At 40.0% G+C, this 26,048-nt stretch overlaps 1 protein-coding gene across 3 annotated transcripts in view; it reads left to right on the top strand.

Moving 5' to 3' along the window:
* CTNNA2 (catenin alpha 2) overlaps window positions 515-26,048 on the top strand; it is a 1,396,988-nt gene continuing 1,371,454 nt past the window's right edge. For all 3 annotated transcript variants that reach the window (XM_005686768.2, XM_005686767.2, XM_013967725.2), the window contains exon 1: window positions 515-789. The gene's annotated coding sequence lies outside the window, so the exon portion shown is untranslated. The remainder of the gene's footprint in view (window positions 790-26,048) is intronic.

The following is a 26,048-nucleotide window of genomic DNA, read 5'->3' as shown; positions in this document are numbered from 1 at the left end:
TTTAGTCCCTTTTAAAGTGCAGCTCCCCTCCTCTTTGTACCCCCAAACCTCTCTCCTGGGTCGGTCACTACCTTCACTGCACTGGGGCCCTGCCCTCCTCCAGCGAAGCGCCTTCTGCCTCTCACCCTTTCTTCCTGCTCTGCAAACCCTATCCCCTTCTCCCCTAAGACCTCTCCCGTACTCGGTGGGTGTCTGTCCCTGGTCTTCGGGCGGCTCACTGCGTCCCCGCCCTCAGGGTAACGCTGTTGTCATGGACACGGCACCTGCGCCCTTCGGCAGTGCCCCTTCGCCACTGTCCCCTCCCCCCACCTGCGGCGCTGTCAGCCTCGCTCCCCAGCTCTACCCCGCCCAGCCCCGCCCAGCCCCGCCCTCTCAGCGCTCCCCAGGCCGCGCGCGCCCGTGGCCCCCGCTCCGTGCCTGCCCTAGCCCCGCGGAGCGCCGAGCCGCGGGGGCCCGGGGACCGCGGGGGCGCGCAAACGAGCAGGCGGCCGCGCCTGCGCACTGGCCGCTTCCCCTAGCGGCGATCCGGGCCGCTGCCGCTCGCGCTTGGGCAGGACGCGGGGCGGGCGGGGGGAGGGGGGAGCGGCTTTGCTTCCAGCCGCGAGTGAGGCGGAGACCCGGGCTGGCGGGCGGAGCGGGAGGCACCGCACCTCGGCCAGAGGCGGCTGCTGCAGCTGCTGCCCTCTTCCCCGCCGCCGCTTCTCCAGTCCCGTCAGTGGTTACCCCTCCAGCTGCTGGGAACGGACGAGAGAGAGGAGGAGGGCGAGAAACTCCCACCGACCCACAGAGGTGAGTCCCGGGCAGAGCATCCTCCATCCTTGCCTGCCTCCCTCCCTCCCTGTCTCCCTCCCATCCTCTGCGTCCTCCCCTCCCTCCCTGCTCCACAGCCCTCCCGCCCTTATCCTTCCCAACATCCCTCTCTCCTCTCCCCTTCCAGCCTTTCTTTCATCCCTTTCTTCTTTTCTCCCAGCCCCGCTTCCTTCCCACCCTTTCTTTCTTCCCTGTCTTCCTTGCAGCCAGTCGCTCCAGAGCGCAGCTCTGCCTCGCTTTCCTCTTGTCTCCATCTCTTTTTTTTTTTTTCCTCCTTTCTTCACCCCTTCCCCAGTGGGAGATCCCTTGCCTGGTACAACTGTCCGGATTCAGGGGCTTCCAAAAAAATTGGGCACATCTACTGAGAGACACGCTCTTGCACAGCGGATGCCCTGTGGATCTCTGTGTTGTTTGGATTAAGGGTCAAGTTGGATAGAGTACCGGGAACTGGAAGGAGAAGAGGGTTGAGGAAGAATCTGTGGATTTGTGCTGTATTAGGGTGGGGGTGGGGAGGGTTGTCACTTAGACATGTTGCCAACCCCCCGCCCCCCCCCCCACGCCCCTCTGTAGCAGTTTCTTTTTTCCTTCTGGGGAATTACATATTCCCAGTGTGTGTGTCACTAATTTAAAACCCAGTTTTCCCGGCTTTGATTGTCTCTGTGTGAGAAGCCACAAGGAGGGACGAGGAGAGAGGAAGAGAACAAGAGAGGAAGAGGGGAGGGGAGAGGGAGGGTGGTGGCGGTGGATGCCTGTATCTCTTTTCCCTAGGCCTCTTTGAATTGATATTTTCAAACCACCCGCCCAATATTTGCCTTGAAATTGAACCCTTGTGTCCTTAGTTCTGCCACTGTCTACTTTAGAGGCAGAAACTCTCTAAAACTTTAATGTGTATACCCCAGCATTATTTGTGGAATGTTTGGGTCAGCATACAAAACACTAGGGTAGATGGATTTGGGAAAACAGAGAGCAGAGGAGTGGAAGAGAGGCACTTTTGTTCATCATGAGTTAACTTCTAAAGGAGCACAATAGACTGGAGTGATGAGGTTATATTCCACAGGCTTAGAAATATATCGTTTTGATAGAATTAGCTGCATGATACCTTTAGCAGATACCCTTACCTTTTCTCATGCACCTTACAGAAATCCTGAAGATGTTTGAAACGTACTGTGTGATTCTGTTTGTGGTGTATACCAATGGGAAAGTTGAATTATCTTTGAGACCGTGGTGAACAATTTAAAATTTCAGTTGGTTTTGCACCGTTTATTTTCACCAAATGATATATTTTATTTTGCTTTCTTTAGCTTACACTCTAACCCTTCTATTATATATATTAATAGTGATTTGGCAATGCTACTTTTAGCAAGCGTTGCTGCTGAAAGTTTATTCCTACCTGGTGGGATAGCCCTGCCTCAGAATTTTTAGTGTATTCATCATTTCAGAAAGATCCAACAAGTAGGATAAGTATAACTCAGAAATGGACTATTTAGAAGCCTGTATTTTATCTATACTCACCTTTTAAAAAATGCACAAAATAAAAACCCTTAATTTCTACAGATAGCTGTATTTTATGTTTAATGGGTGTGTGGGGAGGGACTGAGGGACTGAAATTAATGGTGGATTCAACGAAGCTTCCAGTAAGAAACTATGCTGTGGAGCAAATTGTTGATTTTTTTTTCTTTTCATTTAAGTTATTATATGCTAGTGGTGTAATATGCACTTTAATATTTTATGGGAATGTAAAGTAGGAGTTGAGTTGAAGAGAATTACCTTCCAAAGTGGTTGAGTACTGATTTGACAAAGAGCTGACACAGTTAATCATCTGAATCAGTTTTTTTGGGGGGAAGTGCATGATGTTAGGAATGATGGATCCACCCCTTGCCCCAACTCCTCTTGATAGGATTGCAATTCCGTTAATGGCTTGGCTGAAGCTTGGTGGAATTGTCAGTGTTACCATGTCCTGATGCAGAATTGCCGTCAACCCTATCCATATTTGAGTGGTTACATTACTTAAGAGCTAACACAGTTGTAGGCAGGGCTGTTCTGTTTTCTTTTTGTTCATTTCCCTGAAATGCCATGAAGCTAGTAAAAACCTTTGATAGTAGTTGTATATGAAAACAATCCATTAGTTTTGTCCTAATTTACTTTCAAATGACTTTCGCCTCTTCTAACATCTCTACTGTTCTTTCTCTGTGGAGCTTTGTGGTTGTGAGCTAGGGGAGGAGGCAGCCCCTCAGACAGCCCTCCTCTTCCTTGATTGCAGTTTTGATTTACAGAGTGATGTGGGTGTATGCCTCTGTTTTTAATACTGTGCTTACTATGGAAAGAAAAATACTGTTTATTTGTCTCCTTTGTAAACATTCATCTAGTGAGTGAAAACAAAATTTACAAGTTATTAACAGATAGAAGAGAAAATAACATTTGTTTACAGCAAGATTTTGAGAGAGGCTTGAGTAAAATGAACGAAATATGAAACTGAAGAACTAGTGTCTTAAAAAAGCAGCCCTGCTACTCTGATCATTATTCACTTTACAGATAAAGTCCATTCAACTTCCTCTGTTTAACTTCTGGAGACTTCTTGCTTTACTTGACTAGACCTTTAACAATGTATGGTACAGATAAAAACCCAGTAGTACATCTTATGGACCCTGTAGCAAATATTCTGGAACATTCTCTATGGTTTTCTCAGAGCTCTTAAAACTGCTCAACCCTAAGCTAAGTGCATGAGGTTTTCAAAAGAAGTAAAAAGACACTGTCTTTGACCTTAGCTTACAGCCTAGTTGAGAACAGGCTTTTGCATGAGGTCATATTTCACAGTGGTAAAGAGCAAGATCTTTGGAGAGAGCTTTAGATTTGAGTGCATGCTCTACTTACGTAGTAGTGTTGTGCCCTTGTGTATTATTTAAGCCCTTCCCCTCATTTGCAAAATGGGAATTATGGTAGACCTTGATTCTTAGGATTACTTAAAGGGTTAAATGTTAATCTGAGTACTTGGGATAACAAAGCATATCTTAAACAGTATTATAATTAGGAAAATGATTTAAAGCAATCTAAGACAATATATGATTATATGCTGGAAAGAAATAAAAAGCAGGTAAGTGGTTAGAGGGATTCTGGAGAGGACGGTTATTTATGTAGTCTAAGAATGATAATATTCAGGAGTCGCAGTGGGGCTTGGACAGACTTGTGGGAAGGGTTTCATGCAGGGTGGGTACACAGCTGGAACAAAAGCAGAGGGGAGAAACACCGGTGTGTTTGGGAAGACTGATTACTTGACTACTAGGGAGTGTATTAAACAGTGTTAAACACATATGGTCAGAGTAATTAGCCTCTCACTTGGGACAAGACAACTTGTTGTATTGTGGGATCCATTTTATCACAGAATGTGCAGCTACCCAGAGGACCTGTTTCAGTTCTTTGTCTTACACAAAACCCCACACCAAGACACAGGATTCAAGGTCTGTGTCACAGTGAGGACCCAGAGTATTCTTTCTGTCTCTTTTCTTTAAACTTCAAGTCAGAAAGTTGACCTTTCTAAATAATAAAGATTTAATATCATGATTATCTCAACTCTCTCTTGTTTTGCCTTAACTACAAGGAATATTCCAGAATACATACTTGGAGAATAGTAGCCATGATTATTTTATTTTTTCATACATAAAACTGGGCATTATTAGGGTAATTGTATTTGTTGGAACTTTATTTTTTTTTCTTTTTCTTTTTTTCGGTGTTCGAGATTATTAATTATTCTCAATGAGTTGTGCTCTTTTCAAGTGTTTGCTGGGAGACTAGGGTGTGATGGCAACAGAGGGTCTGTCTGGGATTGTGCACTGAGCAAGGTAAACACCAGCTCAGTGTGGGGTGATAGTTGCCCATTGGCTATGTCTGTTGACATGCCTTTAGCTTTGACTTGTGTTTATTGGATCCAAAAGCATAAATGCTTTGTGTTATTTTATCGAAAAAGGATTTCCAGAAAAATTTACCTGCAAGTTACAAGTTTCAGTGTTTATAGTACTCATGTTTAATTTATTTTTAATAGATAGACATAATTTCATTCTTTTCTCCAAAATAGTAAAATATTCTATAATTATTTTTTGTAGTTCTAATCTATACAAAATTAATCTCATGGATATTATCTTAAGATATATATGGTTAAAAACATGAATGTATTTCCCAAAACTAGAAGTTTAACAGACATAGACTGTGGCATTTTTATTTTCCATTTTGGAAGCTTTCTTAATATTCTGATGTTTTAAGGATGGAGCAGATGTAAATAAAACATTTTCCAATGTATCACTTCTGGTCAGTTTCGTATTAAAGCACCAGTGATTTTTGAAAAACTACTTTTAGATGCTTTAATTTTCCTCATAAGTGACTTTTTACGTTGGAGCTGAATTCTAACTCAACCACAAATACGCATTCCACAGCTCTTTGAGATTATAACTCATTATATAAAAGTGATAGTCTGACCTTATACAGCTTAATTTTATAGGGCTTTTATTCATTCTTATTTAAAGGCCATATCTGTATATACAACTCAGACTATTGTTTTTCAGATGTGAAGATAATGTGCATTAACAGGAATGAAAACAAAGCAACTATGTTCTCTGTAAATTAAGCAATGACCTTAACTTATAGAGAACATGGAAAAGTAGAATAAAAATGAGATAAAGTTAATTTTGTTTCATCTATTGAGCTAAAAAATTTTTGACTGCTTGTTCAGTTAATAGGACACTTGTAATATGTTCATATGTGTAAATTGGGCTTATATTGTTTGTTATATATCTGCAGTAAATCCAAGATCCTTTTTTCCATGGCACCTTGATATTTCACAACTCAAGCCATGAACTCCAGTGGGGGTATGTCAGTTCTTTGACAACTACTCAGAAACCACAGTGACTCGGTAAAAGACCAGAGAATCTGATATTTGTACCAGAGCAAGCGGGCAAAACTCAGATCTGTCTCCATCAACTTTTGAGTTGGGTATTTATTTTGTAAGTAGAGAGCAAGAGGGCAAGAGGGCTCAGAAATGATGGATGGAAAGAAAGTGTAAATTTCATGTTAGTTTTTGGAGCTCTCTGCCCAGCAGGTTCAGCTATCCTTCTTGCCTCTTTACTGCCTGTTCACTGGTGGCATGTGTAATTTCCGAGGTGGGGAAGCCGATTTTCTTATGTAACATGGGATCAGCTTGTGACATCTAAAGCTCACTATCAGTCATTCTAGTCCCTCGGTGTGCCTGTGGGAGGGACTGTCAGCAAATTTTTTCCAAATCTGTTTCTCTGGTACATTGCAAAGCAGTCCTGATGTTCTCTGTGTATCATTTTATTTCTTACTGTTCCTTTGTATCTATCTTATTTCTACCTTATGGTTCTTGAGCTTAAAGATAACAGGGTATGGTTCATTCTCTTCTAATTTTGTGATTAGACAACATTTTGGTGAGAAGAATACAGTCTTAAAATTTTATCTTTAATTTATAGGGTTTGAGTTCAGTTCAGTCAGTTCAGTCCAGTCGCTCAGTTGTGTCTGACTCTTTGTGACCCATGGACTGCAGCACGCCAGGCTTCACTGTCCATCACCAAACTCCCAGACCATACTCAAACTCACATCCATTGCATTGGTGATGCCATCCAAGCATCTCATCCTCTGTCATCCACTTCTCTTCCCGCCTTCAATCTTTCCCAGCATCAGGGTCTTTTCTAGTGAATTGGTTCTTCGCAGCAGGTGGCCAAAGTATTGGAGTTTCAGCTTCAGCATCTGTCCTGCCAATGAATATTCAGGACTGATTTCCTTTAGGATTGACTGGTTGGATTGAGGCAGTTGTTGAATATCATTGATGCATCTTTTAGTAAGGAGGTAGAAATGTCCCTTAACTACCTCATAAACAGCTAATTGCCCTCAACTATTTCTTAGAAAAGGTGTCCCCTAACTCTTGAGAGTTTACCAGTTGTCCCCAGTATTTTTCTTTAGACATCAATACCTGCCAGAGTAATTTCACAAAATGTACTTCTGTTTTCCTTCTTAAATGCAGAAATGGCATAAAGAAGTATATACAGAACTCACTGGGGGAAAAAAAAGTGTCCTCATCTAAATTTATCCCTCTATTCAGTTATGCTTTCTATGCATTTAAAAAATCACATTTATCTAACATGAATTCATTGAACAGGTATTTTTTTGAATGTCTGCTCCATGCAGAGCATTGGGCTAGAAAGTACAATTTTATCACAAAACTGAATCAGGAATCATGACACCTGGGTTTTTCCTCCAGATTTTCAACTGATTGACTAAGTGAAGTGAAGTGAACATCTCCCAGTCATGTCTGACTCTGTGACCCCATGGACTGTAACCTCCTCGGCTCCTCTGTCCATGGGTTTCTACAAGAATATTGGAGTGGGTACCTAGTCCCTTCTCCAGGGGACCTTCCTGACCTAGGTTTTGAACCCGAGTCTTCTGCATTGCAGGCAGATTCTTTACTGTGTGACTAAACAAACCGGAAACCCTCCAAGGCTTATTAATTTAATCTGTACCTTTTTTTAAGTGACATGGAATGTACATGACAATATAGAGTATCTTCTAGCTATAAAATTCTATAATTCCACATGTGAAGAATTTCCCTTAAAATTTCAAGGAGTAATGATTTATTTCTTACTCTGTCCTATTTGTTTTTTTCTTTTCTTTTGAAGTATATACTGCTGCTGCATGAGAAAAAATTTTACCTTCAGTGTCATATGTTGTCCCTTTCCCAAGGAAACTGCAAATTTAGGTTCATAGAGTCTCTGGGCCAAGGGAAAACTAAAAAATCAGTCCCTTTCTTAACCTCTCCATCCTTCCTTTTCTCTCCTTTGAAAAAAAATCCTTCTTGGATTGGCGATACAAATAAGCTGCTACCTCCAGATAGGGACTAGCCTAGTATATGTTTGGCTTGTTGGAGTAATGCCACTGTCTTTGAAACACTGTATGGTATTAATGAGTTTAGAATTAGGAAATATTTATAAAAGTAGTTACATATACTCTAAGGTTAATATTTTTGCCTTGGGCACAAGCAAAATTTTGCTTGTCCCTTAAATCCTATCCCATAGGACTGTTTTGTTGTCTGTCTTTCAACCAATCCAGCTCCATTAAATTTTTTTATGATCAAATTTGTTGAGATATAGTTTATATATAAGAAATGCATCCATTTAAATTGCTGTTGTGCATTGATAAATATACCTGTGTAACCACCACTGTTATTAAGATATAGAATATTTCCATTGCCCTGAAAAATGCCCCTCTGCTTGATCTGCTTTCTGTCTCTATAGACTAGTTCCAAAAGTGAATATTGCTGTTCCCAAAGTGAATATAGATGGAATCATAGAATATGTACTCATTTGTGTTTCCTCCTTTCAGTGAGTATAATGTGTTTGAGATTTGTCTGTGGTTAGACTTCCCAGATGGCACGATGATAAAGAACCTGCCTGCCAGTGCAGGAGTTACAGGAGACATGGGTTTGAGCCCTGGGTCAGAAAGATCCCCTGGAGGAAGGCATGGCAACCTACTCCAGTATTCTTGCCTGGGAAATCCCATGGACAAAGGAGTCTGGTGGGCTACAGTCCATGATGTTGCAAAGAGTTGGACATGACTGAGCACAAAAAAGAGTTTAGAGTTTATAAACTTCTAGAAGAAATTTCAGGAGAAACTCTTTGTGATTTGGGGTTAGATAAAATCACTGCAGATGGTGATTGCAGCCATGAAATTAAAAGATGCTTACTCCTTGGAAGCAAAGTTATGACCAACCTAGATAGCATATTCAAAAGCAGAGACATTACTTTGCCCACAAAGGTCCGTCTAGTCAAGGCTATGGTTTTTCCAGTAGTCATGTATGGACGTGAGAGTTGGACTGTGAAGAAATCTGAGCGCTGAAGAATTGATGCTTTTGAACTGTGGTTTTGGACAAGACTCTTGAGAGTCCCTTGGACTGCAAGGAGATCCAACCAGTCCATTCTAAAGGAGATCAGTCCTGGGTGTTCTTTGGAAGGAATGATGCTAAAGCTGAAACTCCAGTACTTTGGCCACCTCATGCAAAGAGTTGACTCATTGGAAAAGACTCTGATGCTGGGAGGGATTGGGGGCAGGAGGAGAAGGGGACGACAGAGGATGAGATGGCTGGATGGCATCACCGACTTGATGGATGTGAGTTTGAGTGAATTCCGGGAGTTGGTGATGGACAGGGAGACCTGGCTTGCTGCAGTTCATGGGGTCACAAAGAATCGGACACGACTGAGTGACTGAACTGAACTGAACCGAACTGAAAGATGAGTTAGATAAAGTAGGTCCTAAAAGCATTAATAATAAAGTTAAAGGAAAAAGATAAACTAGACTCTATCCAAATTAAAAAAAAATGTTTTTCAAGACTCCAGATTTGCTAGACCTATGTATCTCTTTTTTTATCTCTATATATCTGAAAGTGGAGTAGTTGTTCTGATTGTATATAGAACGCTTACATCTCAGTAAAACAAACAATCCAACCAAAACAAAATATCTGAAGAAATATTTCATAAAAAGATATATGAATGAGCAGTAAGCATACGAAGAAGGGGTGCTTGTCTATTGTTCACTCAAATAATAAAATATAAAAGCCACAATATGCTACCTCTGTACAAACATGAGAATGGCTAAATTTAACAATACTGACAATATCAAGTTTTGGAGAGGATCTGAAGCAAATGAAGCCCTCATACCTTGGTGGGTTGTAACACTTTAGGAAACATTTTCTTCCTCCTGTTAAAAATACTCTTACAGTACAACCACTCCCAGATGAAATGAAAACCTGCACAAAGGCATTTACATGAAAATTAATAGCAGCATTGCTCATAATAGCTTCAAACTAAAAACAACCTGAATATCCAACCAATCCCTATGTTAAAGTTACTTTTTTGAAGTAGAAAACAAAACTGCTGAGATATGCCCTTTACTTATCTGTAACCTGGCAGCAGAGGAAAGGGAATGCATTCAAAAGAATTTGTAAAAATGACAAGAAATGCTGAGGGTGGGTGGCTCTGGTGGCAGACATTGGGTCAGTATCCCCTCTCTGCTCTTCTCCGTGATCCCTCTGCATCTAGACTTTATCCTTAGCTTCGGTGTTGTCTTGGCTGCTGCAGTTTTGAGCACACCATCATGCAGTAGTGATGTCTGCCAGAAAAAAAAGAGGAAACTTTTGCCAAAAGTCCTCCCTTATCTCTGATCTACTGGCCAGCACTGAATCCCTAGTCCAGCTAGCTGTAGGGGCTGAGACGGCTCAGCTTTTCATGAAGCTCCTGGCTGTGGGGAGGAGGTGAAGAGGATGGCCGAGCTAAATGGAAGTTCAGTTAAGAAAAGGAAATGAACAGTTGGGTCAGCAAACAACAGTGTTTGTTTCAAGTTGATTTAGTGGCCTGCCATGATGTTGTCAGTCTTGTGGGAAAGAGATTGAAGCAGAAAACAAGGATTGTATTCACAGCTTGTTATTGTGGGTATGTACATAGCAGCACATAGAAACAGGTGACAGAGGTACCCTAGGAAAAGAGGAAGGGAGAAATTTAGATCCTAGATCATAGCTTGTACCGGAGCGGGAGGGAGTCTAGATCCAGGGGAATTGTGCATAGTGGGCAAGCATACAAATGATGATAGGGAGAGCCAGGCACACTGGGGCCCATGGAGCTGGGACAGGAGGCAAAAGTCAGTGCTGGCAGTAGTCTGGAATCCAGGCAGGCAAACTCGATTGCAGTTTGCCCATCTGTGAAATCAGGACCTCAGGCAAGAAGATTTTCATGTTTTGCTTGTTAAGGCAGAAGCTAAAACAGTAATTATTCTTTTTTTTTTTTTTAAGTTGTCAACCACTTTAGATTCTAACTGTGTCAATGAGAGGAGCCATACCTTTGCTTATTCTAATATTTCCCTGTTACAACCCTGGGCCCCCATTGGTTTCTTGATAAATGCTAGCTGATTGTATTAATTCTGCAAACTCATTCTGCCTTTGAACAAATCAGACAAGTTTCTGGTTCAACAAATGTTACAGTCATTCATCAGATACTTTCTTACAAATCATTCAAAATGCTGTTTTGGGGGCATAGCCCTGGCTCTGTATATGAGTAAGAATAGTCTTAATACTTGATCCCCATAAATTGACAATCTAGTGGTTTAAATGCCAGAGTATAATACAGTGTATATTACAGTATGGTATTGACTTCTCAGGGGAATGGATCAAAAGTCTAGGCAGACTGCAAATTGGAAACATTGCTTTAGCAAAGGATAGGGCAGAGATGGGGAAGGAGAGGACCTTGTGTTAGTACTTTTCAGTTCAGTCCTGCCTTGGTCTGGGAACTGGGACAGGGCTGAGCCAGCAGGAAGATAGGATCAATGAGCACAGCAGTGGGAGAGGTGAAGTCACAACCAGGAGAACTGAAGCAGGGATGCTGCTAACTGCTAAGTAGGCAGCTGACAAGTGGGACTGAAATGAAGGGCAGAGGCTGGGAGTAGAGAAATATTTTGGCATTATCTGTATAAAGGTATCTCAAGAATGCAATAACAGAAAACACACTGTTTCAGAAAGAACATGTTTTGTCTTTGACCCTTCGACAATACATGCCCATTGTATAACATCTAGAAAGCAACCAGAAAAAGAAACTTGAGAATAAAAATTATTGCCACCCAACTATTCATTGAACATTGAGCTAATTTTGAGCTTTTTCCCCTTTGAGTGTATTTGAGTTTGGTGGGGGACTTGTTAAAGCAAAGCTGAGATACAATTTTGTGTCCTATTTTTTTAAACTAAACATACCAAAGCACTTACTGGGATAATAAAAAAATCTTCCTCTATGTTACTTTCTATATAATATAACATTGGTTGGAATTTAAGTTTCTAGTTTTTGGCTGTCTACAGAGGTGAAATGTTTCATAGATCTACTTTCAACTGTGGGCTGTGTTACGGGCAGGAAGTTGACTTTGGTGGCCCCATGGGAGTGCCTCAAAGATATAGATTGTTAATATCTTTGGGCCATATATATATATATATATGCACACACACAAATATATAATCAATATAATATATATTATGTATTATATATACATGTATCTAATAAATATAATATATATCATGCATAATGTATAATACTTAAGTGATAGCACGGTTGTATGCATCATTTTTAATTCACATACACCTTAGCTGGTAGCATGAGTTATCACTATTATTTTTTCACTGCTGCCTGTTTTTTTATAGTGTGATTATATCATGGTTTATTTAATCTGTATGTTTTCATAGACAGTTTGTTCCTGTTATTTTCCTTTGTGTCTTTTATTTTACTTTTATTTCAAACTTTGCTATGATGAATATTCTTGTGTCACTTTCTTACCCACATACATTATTTTTGAAGGCTAGCTTGATACCTTTTAATTTTGGGTCATGAGATATGTGCATTCTAGATTTTAATAGTTGATGCCTAATTGCTCTTCAAATTAGTTGTACTGAATTATATTCCACAAGTAGATGTGAGTGCATATTTCCTTGTTCTTCTAATAAAACATAAAAGTTTTAAACATGGAAAATTTACCACTGGTAACTAAACATGGTATTGTTACTGAAAGGTATTGTGGGATCTAGCTGTTTGCTTCTCAAAAGCCAATAAAAAGCCAGGTTAGTGGAAAGAAAAGTTTGCTTTGGACTTCCCTGGTGGCTCAGATGGTAAAGAATCTGCCTATGATACTGGAGACATAAGTTCAGACCCTGGGTCGGGAAGATCTCTGGGAGAAGGGAATGGCAACCCACTACAATACACTTGCCTGGAGAATTCCATGGATGGCAGAGTTTGGTGGGCTGCAGTTCATGGGGTCACAAAGAGTTTGACATGACTAAGTGACACACATACAGACACACACGCACACACACAGTTTGCTTTATTTCAGATGATGTCTGCTCTCCCTTCAAGTTGCCAGCATCTGAAATAAAGCAAACTTTCCTTTCCACCAGCCTGGGCTGTTTATTGGCTCTTGAGCGGTGAGCAGCCAGACCCCACGTGCCTTTTGATAACAGTATCCTTGTCATAGAGCTTCTTTCTCTGGTTTTTAGAAAGGTTGATTATCTTTCCTTTTTTTTTCTTTTTGTGCCTAATGGCCAAGTTTTTACTCTGTTCTGATGAGTGTGTTCATATTTCTGCACATGTTTTTCTGGTGGGTTATTTATCTTAAGTTATAGGAGTTTTTTATTCTCTGGGTATAAAAAAACTTATTGTTGTTATACTGTCATAACTGCTATTGATAGGAGTATACTGTGATATCCAGTAAGTGATGGCTTTCCTTTTTCCAAAGTTCCTTATCTATATTTGTACCTTTCCTTCAGAAGACTGTGATAACCAGGTTATAAAATTCATAAATAATACCTTTGGTATTTTAATTGGTATTGTACTTAAGATAATCTGAGGGAGGAGTAACAATCTTCTAATTCATAGTCTTTCCATTGCCATGTCTCTCCATTTATTAAGGCCTTCTTTTGTGTGTGTGCCCTTTAGTATTATAAATTGTGTTCTTCCTAGTAGAAAGTCTTTCTCATATCTTAAGTTTATTACTGTCTTGTTTGAAGTTTCTTCTGCTGTTAGGAAAAGGTTTACTTTTCTTTTACATTTCCTGAAAAGATATTGTTGATATAGAAAGTACTCCTTTTGATTTTTGTATTTGGTTTTAAACCGAGTCACCTTGTTGAAATATTTTCTTCTAAAAATTTGTTTTTTATGCTGTATCCTTCTTTCTGGTTTGTATGACCTCTTTGTATATTATAACAATTCATGGTTCAATTAATATATATATGTATATACACACACATATGAAAAGAATAGTACTCATTTTTTCTTAGTTTTTATCAATTTCTTAATTAAAAAATTTTATTTTGAGCTGTGCCACACAGCATGTGGATCTTAGTTCCCTGACAGGAATCAAGCCTGTGCTCCCTGCAGTGGAAGTTCAGAGTCTTAACCACTGGACCACCAAGGAAGTCCCTGTTTTTTTCTAATTTTAAGTAAAATATTTTTTCTTGTTTGAGGTATGAATGACTTATTCTTCATATATGAAATAGCTTATACCATAGTTTAAGCACACCTTTTTGTTTTTAAAATTGTTCTCAATATTTCTTTCTTCCATAGTAAGCCAAATATATTATTTTTTATATACCAATATCGGTATTTATTTATTTATTTGACTGTGCCAGGTCTTACTTGTGGCACGCAGGATCCTCAATCTTCCTTTTGGCATGCAGGATCTTTAGTTGTGGCATGTGGACTCGTAGTTAAGGCATGTGGGGTCTCTTCTCCTGACCAGGGATTGAACCTGGGCCCCCTGCATTGGCAGGTGGTATCTTAGCCACTGAACCACCAGAGAAGTGCCAATATCAGTATGTGTTGAGCGTTTCTCTGCATACACAGGGTATGCATAGATTTCTTCTACTCACTTCCAGATATTCACTAAGTGCATTTCTAGGTCTGTATGAACAGTTTTGTATGTGACCCTTCAGGTCTGGGTTTTGTCTTTTCTCTATCTTGGACTGAGTTGATTGAACAGTGTTCTGAATACAGTATTAACATGCTTATGATAATGCTCATGGTATTAAACTTTAAAAATTTATCTAAATGACTTTATTATTTAGCTATTTGATACCTTAAGTATTATGTTGTCATCACTTTCATATTGAAGCTGTTGTAAGACATACTCTTTCCATCTTACAGAAAGCATTGTTTTTTAGAAATGCGTAAATCCTGACACTGGCCAGTTCAGCACCACTAAGAAGCTTTGGAAGTCTCCAGTTCCTGCCCAGAATTAAATTTTTTGGCACTAGATCTTCCTTTTCAAACCTTGGGGGATGTTTAAATTTAGTTATTTTCATGATCTTTTATCATGGGAAATTATTATTTTGAATGAAAACCCTTCACTGATTCTGCAAATTGAGAATATGGGCAAATTGCCTTGAATTGTAATTATTCATCTGGTCTAGGCTTTATGCATACATATCAGTATTGATTTTCATTAATGAACCCATCACCTTAAGATCCTGTGATCCATAGATGATATAAATTTACTATTGAAAAGTGGAAATTTTTTCGTTGTAGAGTGTTGAGTGTGGATGTAAAACTTGTAGCAAATAGCAAGTAATGATTCATAGGGTGGTAAGATATTTGCATTAATGCTGAATCACTAAGTCTAATTCTCAAAAATGTGGTTAACTTCATAATAATTCTATATTTCCTTAAGAATTACACAAATAAATGTAAGTTACAAAGTAATCAATATAAGCTTGAATAAGAATGTCCATGAGCAGCATGTATGTGTTTTCTGTTGTAGTCTGCTTAAAAAATTTGAGATAGATCTGTATATCTGAGGAAATTTTCTTAATGCCTGGCTACCAGTGAAAGTTTGTTGCCATTGCTATTATGAACAGCTGACCTCCTAAGTCCAGATATATTACATTTTATTTTTGCTTGCCTAACTTGTAGTTGCAGAATTGCTCTTAACAATGCCGTTATTGTACAAAAATAAATATTCATTTTTGGTATTTATTTAAAATATTCATATCAAAAATTCATAAGTATATGACATCATAAAAGTTTTATTAGATAGAACATTAACTTTGAACAGATTTGATTTCTATTCTTATTATAATTATAAAACAACCTATACTGTTACAGTTTTGCCTTTCATTCAAGAAAGTGCAAATATCTACTAGTACAAAAATATCAAACACTTACATGCTGAAAATCACCCCCTAATATTGAAAGAAATTGAGGCAGTTCTAAAGACATCCATGTTCACAGATGAGACGACTTAATATTGTTAAGATGGTAGTATTCCCCCAGTTAATCTAGAGTCAGTGCTATTGCTGTCAGAATCCCAGCTGCCCTTTTTTTCCTGACATTGACAAACAAATCCTAAAATTCATGCGGAATCAAGAATGCCAAGTACAGTTCTTAAAAAGATGAACAAAATTTGAGGATTCAAGTTCTCCATTTCAAAACATACTATAATATTATTAATCAAAGTTGAGTGGTGGTGGTGTTGATCTAGACATGTAAATCTATGGAATAGAATTGATCAGCTATAAATAATCTCATATATTTATAACCAATTTACTTTTCAACAAGAGTGAAAAGACAATTGGGAGAAAAGTAGTCTTTTCAACAGTTGATTCTGTGACAACTGAATTGTTGTTGTTGTTGCTCAGTTGCCCAGTCATATTCGACTCTTTTACAACCTCATGGCCTGCAGCACACCAGGCCTCTCTGTCCCTCACCAATTCCCGAAGTTTGCCCAAGTTCATTGTTATCAGTGATGCCATCCAGCCATCTCATCCTTTGATTTTCTTTTTTCCTTCTGCTCTCAATCTCTGCAGCATCAGGAATTTTTCCAATGAGTTTTCTGTTCATATCAGATAACAAAAATACTGGAATTTCAGCTTCAGCATCAGTCCTTCCAATGAGTATTCAGGGTTGATTTCCCTTAAGATTAACTGGTTTGATCTCCTTGCTGTCCAAGGGACTCTCAGGAGTCTTCTCCAGCACCACAGTTTGAAGACATCAATTCTTCCGTGCTCTGCCTTCATGGTCCAGCTCTCATGGAAGACCATAGCCTTGACTATATGGACCTTTATCATCAGAGTAATGTTTCTGCTTTTCAACACACTGTCTAGGTTTGTCATAGCTTTTCTGCCAAGATGCAAACATCTGATTTCGTGGCTGTAGTCACTCTCCACAGTGATTTTAGAGCCCAAGAAGAGGAAATCTCACTACTTTCACCTTTCCTCCCTCTATTTGACATGAAGTAATGGGGCCAGATGCCATGATCTTAGTTTTTTTAACATTCAGTTTTAAGCCAACTCTTTCACTCTCCTCCTTCACCCTAATTGAGAGGCTCTTTAGTTCCTCTTTGCCTTCTGCCACTAGAGTGATATCATCTGCATAGCTGCAGTTGTTGATGTTTCTCCCAACTATCTTGATTCATCCAGCCCAGTATTTCTCATGATGTGCTCAGTGTATAGATTAAACAGACAGGGTTACAACAGACAGTCCTGTCATACTCCTTTCTCAATTTTGAACTAATGAGTTGTTCCATACATGGTTCTAAGTGTTGCTCCTTGACCTGCATAAGGTTTCTCAGGAGACAGGTAAGATGGTCTGGTATTCCAAACTCTTTAAGAGCTTTCCACAGTTTATCATGATTCATACTATCAAAGGTGTTCGTGTAGTCAGTGAGGCAGAGGTAGATGTTTTCTTGGAATTGCCTGTCTTTGTCTGTGATCTAGTGAATGTTGGCACTTTGATCTCAGGTTCTTCCTTCTTTGGCTTCTTACTTCAGTTCAGTTCAGTCACTAAGTCGTGTCTGACTCTTTACGATCCCATGAATCACAGCACGCCAGGCCTCCCTGTCCATCACCAACTCCCGGAGTTCACCCAAACTCACGTCCATCGAGTCAGTGATGCCATCCAGCCATCTCATCTTCTGTTGTCCCCTTCTCCTCCTGCCCCCAATCCCTCCCAGCATCAGAGTCTTTTCCAGTGAGTCAACTCTTCGCATGAGGTGGCCAAAGTACTGGAGTTTCAGCTTTAGCATCATTCCTTCCAAGAACACCCAGGACTGATCTCCTTTAGAATGGACTGGTTGGATCTCCTTGCAGTCCAAGGGACTCTCAAGAGTCTTGTCCAACATCACAGTTCAAAAGCATCAACTCTTCGGCGCTCAGCTTTTTTCACAGTCCAACTCTCACGTCCATACATGACTACTGGAAAAACCATAGCCTTGACTAGACGGACCTTTGTGGGCAAAGTAATGTCTCTGCTTTTGAATATGCTATCTAGGTTGGTCATAGCTTTTCTTCCAAGGAGTAAGCATCTTTTAATTTCATGGGTGCAGTCACCATCTGCAGTGATTTTGGAGCCCCAAAAAATAAAGTCTGACACTATTTCCACTGTTTCCCCATCTATTTGTCATGAAGTGATGAGACCAGATGTCATGATCTTCATTTACTGAATGTTGAGCTTTAAGCCAACTTTTTCACTCTCCACTTTCACTTTCATCAACAGGCTCTTTAGTTCCTCTTCACTTTCTGCCATAAGGGTGGTGTCATCTGCATATCTGAGGTTATTGATATTTCTCCCAGCAGTCTTGATTCCAACTTGTGCTTCCAGCCCAGAGTTTCTCATGATGTACTCTGTATATAAGTTAAATAAGCATGGTGACAATATACAGCCTTAATGTATTCCTTTTCCTTTTTGGAACCAGTCTGTTGTTCTATGTCCAGTTCTAACTGTTGCTTCCTTACCTGCATATAGGTTTCTCAAGAGGCAGGTCTGTTCAGTTCAGTTCAGTTGCTCAGTCGTGTCCGACTCTTTGCGACCCAATGAATTGCAGCACGCCAGGCCTCCCTGTCCATCACCGTGGTATTCCCATCTCATTCAGAATTTTCCACAGTTTCTTGTGATCCACACTGTCAAAGGCTTTGACATAGTCAATAAAGCAGAAATAGATGATGTTTTTCTGGAACTCTCTTGCTTTTTCCATGATCCAGAGGATGTTGGCAATTTGATCTCTGATTCCTCTGCCTTTTCTAAAACCAGCTTGAACATCAGGAAGTTCATGGTTCACGTATTGCTGAAGCCTGGCTTGGAGAATTTTGAGCATTACTTTACTAGCGTGTGAGATGAGTGCAATTGTGTGGTAGTTTGAGCATTCTTTGGCATTGCCTTTCTTTGGGATTAGAATGAAAACTGACCTTTTCCAGTCCTGTGGCCACTGCTGTGTTTTCCAAATTTGCTGGCATATTGAGTGCAGCACTTTCACAGCATCATCTTTCAGGATTTGAAATAGTTCAACTGGAATTCAATCACCTCTACTAGCTTTGTTCATAGTGATGCTTTCTAAGGCCCACTTGACTTCACATTCCAGGATGTCTGGCTCTAGGTGAGTGATCACACCCTCGTGATTATCTGGGTCGTGAAGATCTTTTTTGTACAGTTCTTCTGTGTATTCTTGGCTTCTCAGGTAGTGGTAAAGAACTTGCCTGCCAGTGCAGGAGACAAGAGATGTGAGTTCTGTCCCTGGGTTGGGAAGATCCCCTGGAGGAGGGCATGACAACCCACTCCAGTAATCTTGCCCGGAGAATCCCGTGGGCAGAGAAGCCTGGCGGGCTATAGTCCATAGGGTCACAAATAGTCGGACATGATGGAAGTGACTTAACACAGATGCACATGGACTTCTGAAAGTTCTTGGTTCACGTAATGCTGAAGCCTAACATGGAAGATTTTAAGCATGACCTTACTAGCATGGGAGAGGAGTGTAATTGTCCAATGGTTAGCACATTCTTTAGTACAACGCTTCTTGGGAATTGGGATGAGGATTGACCTTTTCCAGTCTGGTGGCCATTGCTGGGTCTTCCACATTTGCTGACATACTGAGTGCAACACCTTGATGGCATCATCTGTTAGGGTTTTGATTAGCTCTACTGGAATTCTGTAGCATCCACTAGCTTTATTAACAGCAGTGTTTCCTAAGGCCCACTTGATTTTGCTCCTAAGAATATCTGCCTGTAGGTTGCTGACTACACCATTGTAGTAATCTGTTTCACTTGGATCTTTCCTATGCATTTCTTTTGTGTGTTCTTTGCATCTCTTCTTGATTTCTTCAGTGTCTGCCGGGTCTCTACTGTTTATATTCTTTATTGTGCCCATCTTTGGGCAAAGTGTTCCCTTGATATCTCCAATTTTCCTGAAGAGATCTCTAGTCTTTTCTCATCTGTTGTTTTCTTCTAGTTTTATACACTGTTCATTGAAGAAGGCCTTCTTTCCTCTCAGTGCTGTTCTTTGGAAATCTGCGTTTAGGTGGATATACCTTTCCGTTTCTCCCTTGCTTTTCGCTTCTCGTCTTCCCTTAGCTATTTGTAAGGCCCCCTCAGATGACCACTTTGCCTTCTTGCTTTTCTTTTTCTTTGGGATGGTTTTATTTGCTGCCTCCTGTACAATATTAGGGACCTCCGTCCGTAGTTCTTCAGGCATCCTATTTACAAGTTCTAATCCCTTGATCTATTCATTACCTTCAGTACATATTCACAGGAGATTTGATTTAAATTGTACCTGTATGGCCTAGTGGTTTTCCCCACTTTCTTTAGTTTAAGCCTGAATTTTGCTATGAGAAGCTGAAGATCTGAGCCACAGTCACTCCAGGTCTTGTTTTTGCTGACTATAAACAGCTTTTCCATCTTCGGCTACAAAGAATGTAATCAATTTAGTTTTGGTATTGGCCATTGGGTGATGTCTGTGTGTAAATTCATCTCTTGTGTTGTTGAAAAAGAGTATTTGCTATGACCGAGGCATTCTCTTGGCAGAATTCAGTTAGCCTTTGCCCTGTTTCATTTTGTTCTCCAAGGCCAGACTTGCCTGTTACTCCCGGTATCTCTTGACTTTCTACTTTTGCATTCCAGTCTCCAGTGATGAATAGAACATCTGTTTTTGGTGTTAGTTCCAGGAGGTCTTGTAGGTCTTCATAGAACTGATCACCTTCAGCTTCTTCAGGACTGGTGGTAGGGGCATAGATTTGGATTACTGTGATGTTGAATGACTTGCCTGGGAAATGAGCCGAGATCATTCTGACATTTTTGAGGTTGCACCCAAGTACTGCATTTTGGACTCTTGTTGATTAGGAGAGTTACTCCATTTCTTCTATGGGATTCTTGCCCACAGTAGTAGAGACATTGGTCATCTGAATTAAATTTGCCCATTCCCGTCCATTTTAGTTCACTGATTTCTAAGATGTCAATGTTTATTCTTACCACTAAAGCATAATGAGATAGCTATACATACCCACTAGCTGGTTCTAATAAAAAAGAGGGACCTGTCAAATGTTGGTGAGGGTGTAGAGAAATTGGGATCCTCATAGATTGCTGTGGAATTGTAAAATGTGGCAGCCTGTTTGGGAAACAGTTTGGTACTTCCTCAAGAACAGAGTTGCCTGTGATCCAACAATTCAACTCCTGGACTTACACCCAAGAGAAATGAAGACATCAGTTTACACAAAGCCCTGTATGCCATCATTCGTAGCAGTGTTATTTGTTGTAGCCAAAAAGTGAAACTAACTGATGACCATCAATTGAAGAACAGATAAACGAGGTGATATATCCATCTCTGTGTTAATCAGTTGTGTCTGACTCTGTGATGCTATTGACTGCAGCCCTCCAGGCTCCCTTGTCCATGAAATTCTCCAGGCAAGAATGCTGAAGTGGGTAGTCATTCCCTTCTCCTCTCTAGGGGATCTCCCTGACCCAGGGGTCAAATCCGGGTCTCCTATATTGCAGGGAGATTTTTTACTGTCTGAGCCACCATACTTTGGGATAAGTACTAATACAGGAATAAGTACTAATACGTGTGAAAACATGAATAACCTTGAAATCATTTTATTAAATAAGTGAAAGGAGCCCGGAATAAAATGTTTGATCCCATTTAAATAAAATGCTCAGAATATGCAAATTTATAAGGACAGAAAATAGCATAGTGGTTACCAGGGTTGGCGAGAGGAGAATGGTGAGTGAATATGAATGGGTATGAATTTCCTTTTTGGGTGATGAAAGTTCTGAAAGTATATATCATTTTGATGGTCTCAACTACTGGTTGTGCATATACAGAAAAAAAAAATCACTGAATTTTACACTTTAAAATGGTGAACATTATAGCATGTGAATCATATCTCAATAAAAAATGTAAGGCTAGCAATTTGAATAATTATTTGTAGTTTTAGTTTTTCCATTTAGAAAGTAAAAATTACTCCTGTCATAATTTTAAATCATGCATTTTTCACAAGAGATGAACTGAAAGCTAATACACATTATAAAGTAGAATTTTACTGTGTTCCTGTAATCATGAAAAGGAATATTTTACTTTGAAAATTGATATTTAACTATTGTACTCACATCTAGCTATAATATAGCTGAAAAAACATTTTAAGTCTCCTTTCTTATGTAAGATGCCCTATTTATAATACCAGTATGAGTGCGATGTGCTTTCTCCTCTTAGGATATCTAGTAGGAAAGGCAGACTTTAAACAAATAGCTGAAGAATATGACTGGGAATGGGGCTTCCCAGTGGCACTCGTGGTAAAGAACCTGCCTGTCAGTGCAGGAGAGAGACATAAGAGACACAGGTTCGAGCCCTGGGTTGGGAAGGTCCCTTGAAGGAGGGCATGGCGACCACTCCAATATTCTTGCCTGGAGAATCCCATGGACAAAGGAGCCTGGTCGGCTACAGTCTGTAGGGTTGCAAAGAGTCAGACATGACTGAAGTGACTTAGCATGTATGCAGAGGATTAAACAGAGTTCTGGGTAGCAATAATGAAAGAGTATTTAAGGTTCAACAAAATTTAAAAAATGTCAAGAAGATTCACATTTGAATGGAAACTTGAAGAACATATAGAACTTTCTTGTAAAGCAAAAGCAAAATCAGAAAATGGCATTCCAGGCTGAGGAAAATGCATGAAGGTAGGATTGTAAATTATTTAGGGATCAACGGATAATATAGTTGCCATGGTGCTTAGAGAAAGGCTGATGTATGACGTGGCAGGAAGGGTGGAGAAAACAGCACTGATTATACAGGACTCAGAGGACTTAGGGACCATCTAGATGTAAGAGACAGAGGGCAGAGGCAAAGACAAGGGTAACTGCTTTTTATCATTTGTCCTCCTCATGTAATAGATAGTTTGGGAGCAAGCTGGTGTTTGGTTTGGATGATGTTAAATTTGAGGAGCTTAGAGATGCCAATTTTCAGTAAACATTTATGAATAAGGTCTGGACTTCTGAAGTTATTTGTACTCAAATTTGAAATTTAGGAGCAAAGACGAGGCAGTTAAAACCATGGAAGTAGATGAATCATCCCAGAGGTGGTCTGAAGTGCTCTAAGAAGTGTGGAATCCTGATCCTCAAGAACACCGATCATTTAAGAGAAAAATAAGAAATGAAAAGCATTCGATGAGAAAGAAAGTGAGGAAACAACAGGGTATTTACCGCTGAAGTCAAGGAAATCAGCAAAGTGAAAACAAAACAGAACATGGCAGGGAGAGAACTGTTACTCTCACTTTGAACGCTTAGTTCAGATTTTTACCCAGAATAGACAGAGGCAAAGAAAGGCAATTTGTAAAATCAAATCTTACATCTGTTCATTGCTTCCACCCATGAGGTCTCTGGGTTCTGAGAGCCAGAGGGAGGAGGGAGGGTAAGAGATGTCACAACCAGCTGGGAGGCTCTTCTGTGGCCAGAGCTTTAGGAGTTCAGCGGTCATACAGTCTGGTCTCAGGGACCTCGGAACTCAGCTGGCCATGAGAAGAGGCAGTGAGAAGTGGCCAGATGAGCAGCCAAATGATGCGTGGTCTGCTTCTAAGGCTGCCGTGGTGTAAGATTTGGTCTCCCTTTATCCTGATTTCTAATATTTAAGCCAGCAGAATTTTCCTTCTAGTTACATTCTTCTTCCTTATACTCACTGATCAATTATTGGCACCAGTAACTTTTAAAAAATGTAGCTTGCTAAAAGAAACTGTAACTCTTATGAGTTTAGTGTTTTGTGCAAAACATGCTTTCAGTAACAGAGGGAAAAGCAGTATCTCTTGTTAATAGTGTGTGTCACGTCTCTAGCAAAAAATAGAGATATTTTTCCAAGTGTCTATGTAACTAGCAGAAATAGTTTTATCAGTAAAAAGGGAACTTCTCTATATATCTGGCCCTTGCCAAATTGTTTTCACACCATTGTTCTGTGCACAGGCAGAGCAATCACTTGATTTTATTGTAGGAGGCAGGGTGGAGGTGAGCCCTCCATTAGTTGGTTTTCCTCAACTTTCTTCTTGGATGAGAAGAGTTTCCCAAGTGTGCAGTGTTTCCAGGGATGAAAGACAATCACCAGATGTTGTCCAGAGATCAGGGAGGGTCAAGACTAAAGAGAGGCCACTGTATTTGTTCAGTAAGAAGTTGATCTCATGTTGATCTTTGCCAGAATAGCTTCAGGAAAATGGTCAGCTCAGAAATCTGAAGTAGTATTGAACTGAGAAGTGAATAAAAAGAAAATGAAAGAATCGCTAGAAGACTGGAGTGGGTAGCCTTTACCTTCTCCGGGGGATCGTCCCAACCCAGGGATCAAACCCAGCTCTCCTGCATTGCAGGCCGGTTCTTCACCAACAGAGCTATCAGGGAAGCTGGGAAGGCAAGGGAAGAGGGGAAGCAGAAAGGGAAAGGTTAGTTTGCTTCATTTTCAGAGAAGCAGCTCAAGCATGAGAAACCATCATGAATAGGGAGTTCACTGGCAAATCAGGCAGTAGGAAGAAAGCAATGAGTTTTAGAATGTTACCGCTTTTTAAAATTTTATGCTTCATCTGCACAGTTAGCACTTACTACCTGATTGCAAAGCTCAAATTAGAGAAAACTTGATGGAAGGGTGGAAAGAAGAGGTCAGTTATACCTTTCTTGATATGATAGGTAACTTGCTGACGTCCAGTTTTGTAATTATCATAGCCTATTGTGAATCCTAAGTATAAGGGAAGTTATGATTTAAAGAAATCCCTTTTTTAAACTTAATGTCACAACTTTTTTTTTCTGTTAGTAAACAGATATTTTCATATAGTGTAAGGAGAAATAATGACTTACATATGTTTTTTGTTCCATTCTCTCATTTATCTTGTGTACAACAAATCAGTTTGTAAACATTAAAATGCAAGACAGGTTAAATTCTTAATTCTTACTTAAAGGAACTGTTGAAACATTAGAAGTTTGTCCTCAGATGTGAAAAATAGAATCAGTTGCCACACTTGGTAAATAAGCAAATGTTATGGTTTTGCATTTATATACCTACTAATTAGGAAATTAAATGATATTTCCATAGCAGCAAAAACATTCAACTTGCTCACTTGCTTCATGCCCACAATAATACACAACAGGTGTCTAGAAATAGTAGCCTAAGGTCCTAGATAGGCAAGGTGTGTAGGTATTGATACATGAGTATGCAGGCAGGGGAGGTTACTGCACTTCTAAAAATGATATTTGAGTTGCTAAAATCATAAGGCAATGCCAAAGAATGCTCAAACTACTGCACAATTGCACTCATCTCACACGCTACTAAAGTAATGCTCAAAATTCTCTAAGCCAGGCTTCAACAGTACGTGAACCGTGAACTTTCAGATGTTCAAGCTGGATTTAGAAGAGGCAGAGGAACCACACATCAAGTTGCCAGCCTCTGTTGGATCATCGAAAAAGCAAGAGAATTCCAGAAAAACATCTCCTTCTGCTTTATTGACTATGCCAAAGCCTTTGACTGTGTGAACCACATCAAACTGTGGAAAATTCTGAAAGAGATGGGAATACCAGACCACCTGACCTGCCTCCTGAGAAACTTGTATGCAGGTCAGGAAGCAACAGTTAGAACTGGACATGGAACAACAGACTGGTTCCAAATAGCGAAAGGAGTATGTCAAGGCTGTATACTGTCACCCTGCTTATTTAACTTATATGCAGAGTACATCATGAGAAACTCTGGGCTGGATGAAGCACAAGCTGGAATCAAGACTACTGGGAGAAATATCAGTAACCTCAGATATGCGGATGACACCACCCTAATGACAGAAAGCGAAGAGGAACTAAAAAGCCTCTTGATGAAAGTGAAAAGAGTGAAAAAGTTGGCTTAAAGCTCAACATTCAGAAAACGAAGATCATGGCATCCGGTCCCATCACTTAATGGCAAATAGATGGAGAAATAGTGGAAACAGTGAAAGACTTTATCTTTTGGGGCTCCAAAATCACTGCAGATGGTGACTGCAGCCATGAAATTAAAAGACGCTTACTCCTTGGAAGAAAAGTTATAACCAACCTAGCCAGCATGTTAAAAAGCAGAGACATTACTTTGTCAACAAAGGTCCATCTAGTCAAAGCTATGGTTTTTCCAGTGGTCATGTATGGATGTGAGAGTTGGACTTATAAAGAAAGCTGAGCGCCAGTTAATTGATGCTTTTGAACTGTAGTATTGGAGAAGAGTCTTGAGAGTCCCTTGGACTACAAGTAGATCAAATCAGTCAATCCTAAAGGAAATCAGTCCTGAATGTTCATTGGAAGGACTGATGCTGAAGCTGAAGCTGCAATACTTTGGCCACTTGATGCAAAGAACTGACTCCTTGGAAAAGACCCTGATGCTGAGAAAGATTGAAGGCTGGAAGAGAAGGGGACGACAGGATGAGATGGTTGG

Source organism: Capra hircus, chromosome 11 (genome assembly GCF_001704415.2).
Source record: "Capra hircus breed San Clemente chromosome 11, ASM170441v1, whole genome shotgun sequence".
NCBI classification, from domain to species: Eukaryota; Metazoa; Chordata; class Mammalia; order Artiodactyla; family Bovidae; genus Capra; species Capra hircus.
This window is presented reverse-complemented; position numbering and strand designations above follow the sequence as displayed.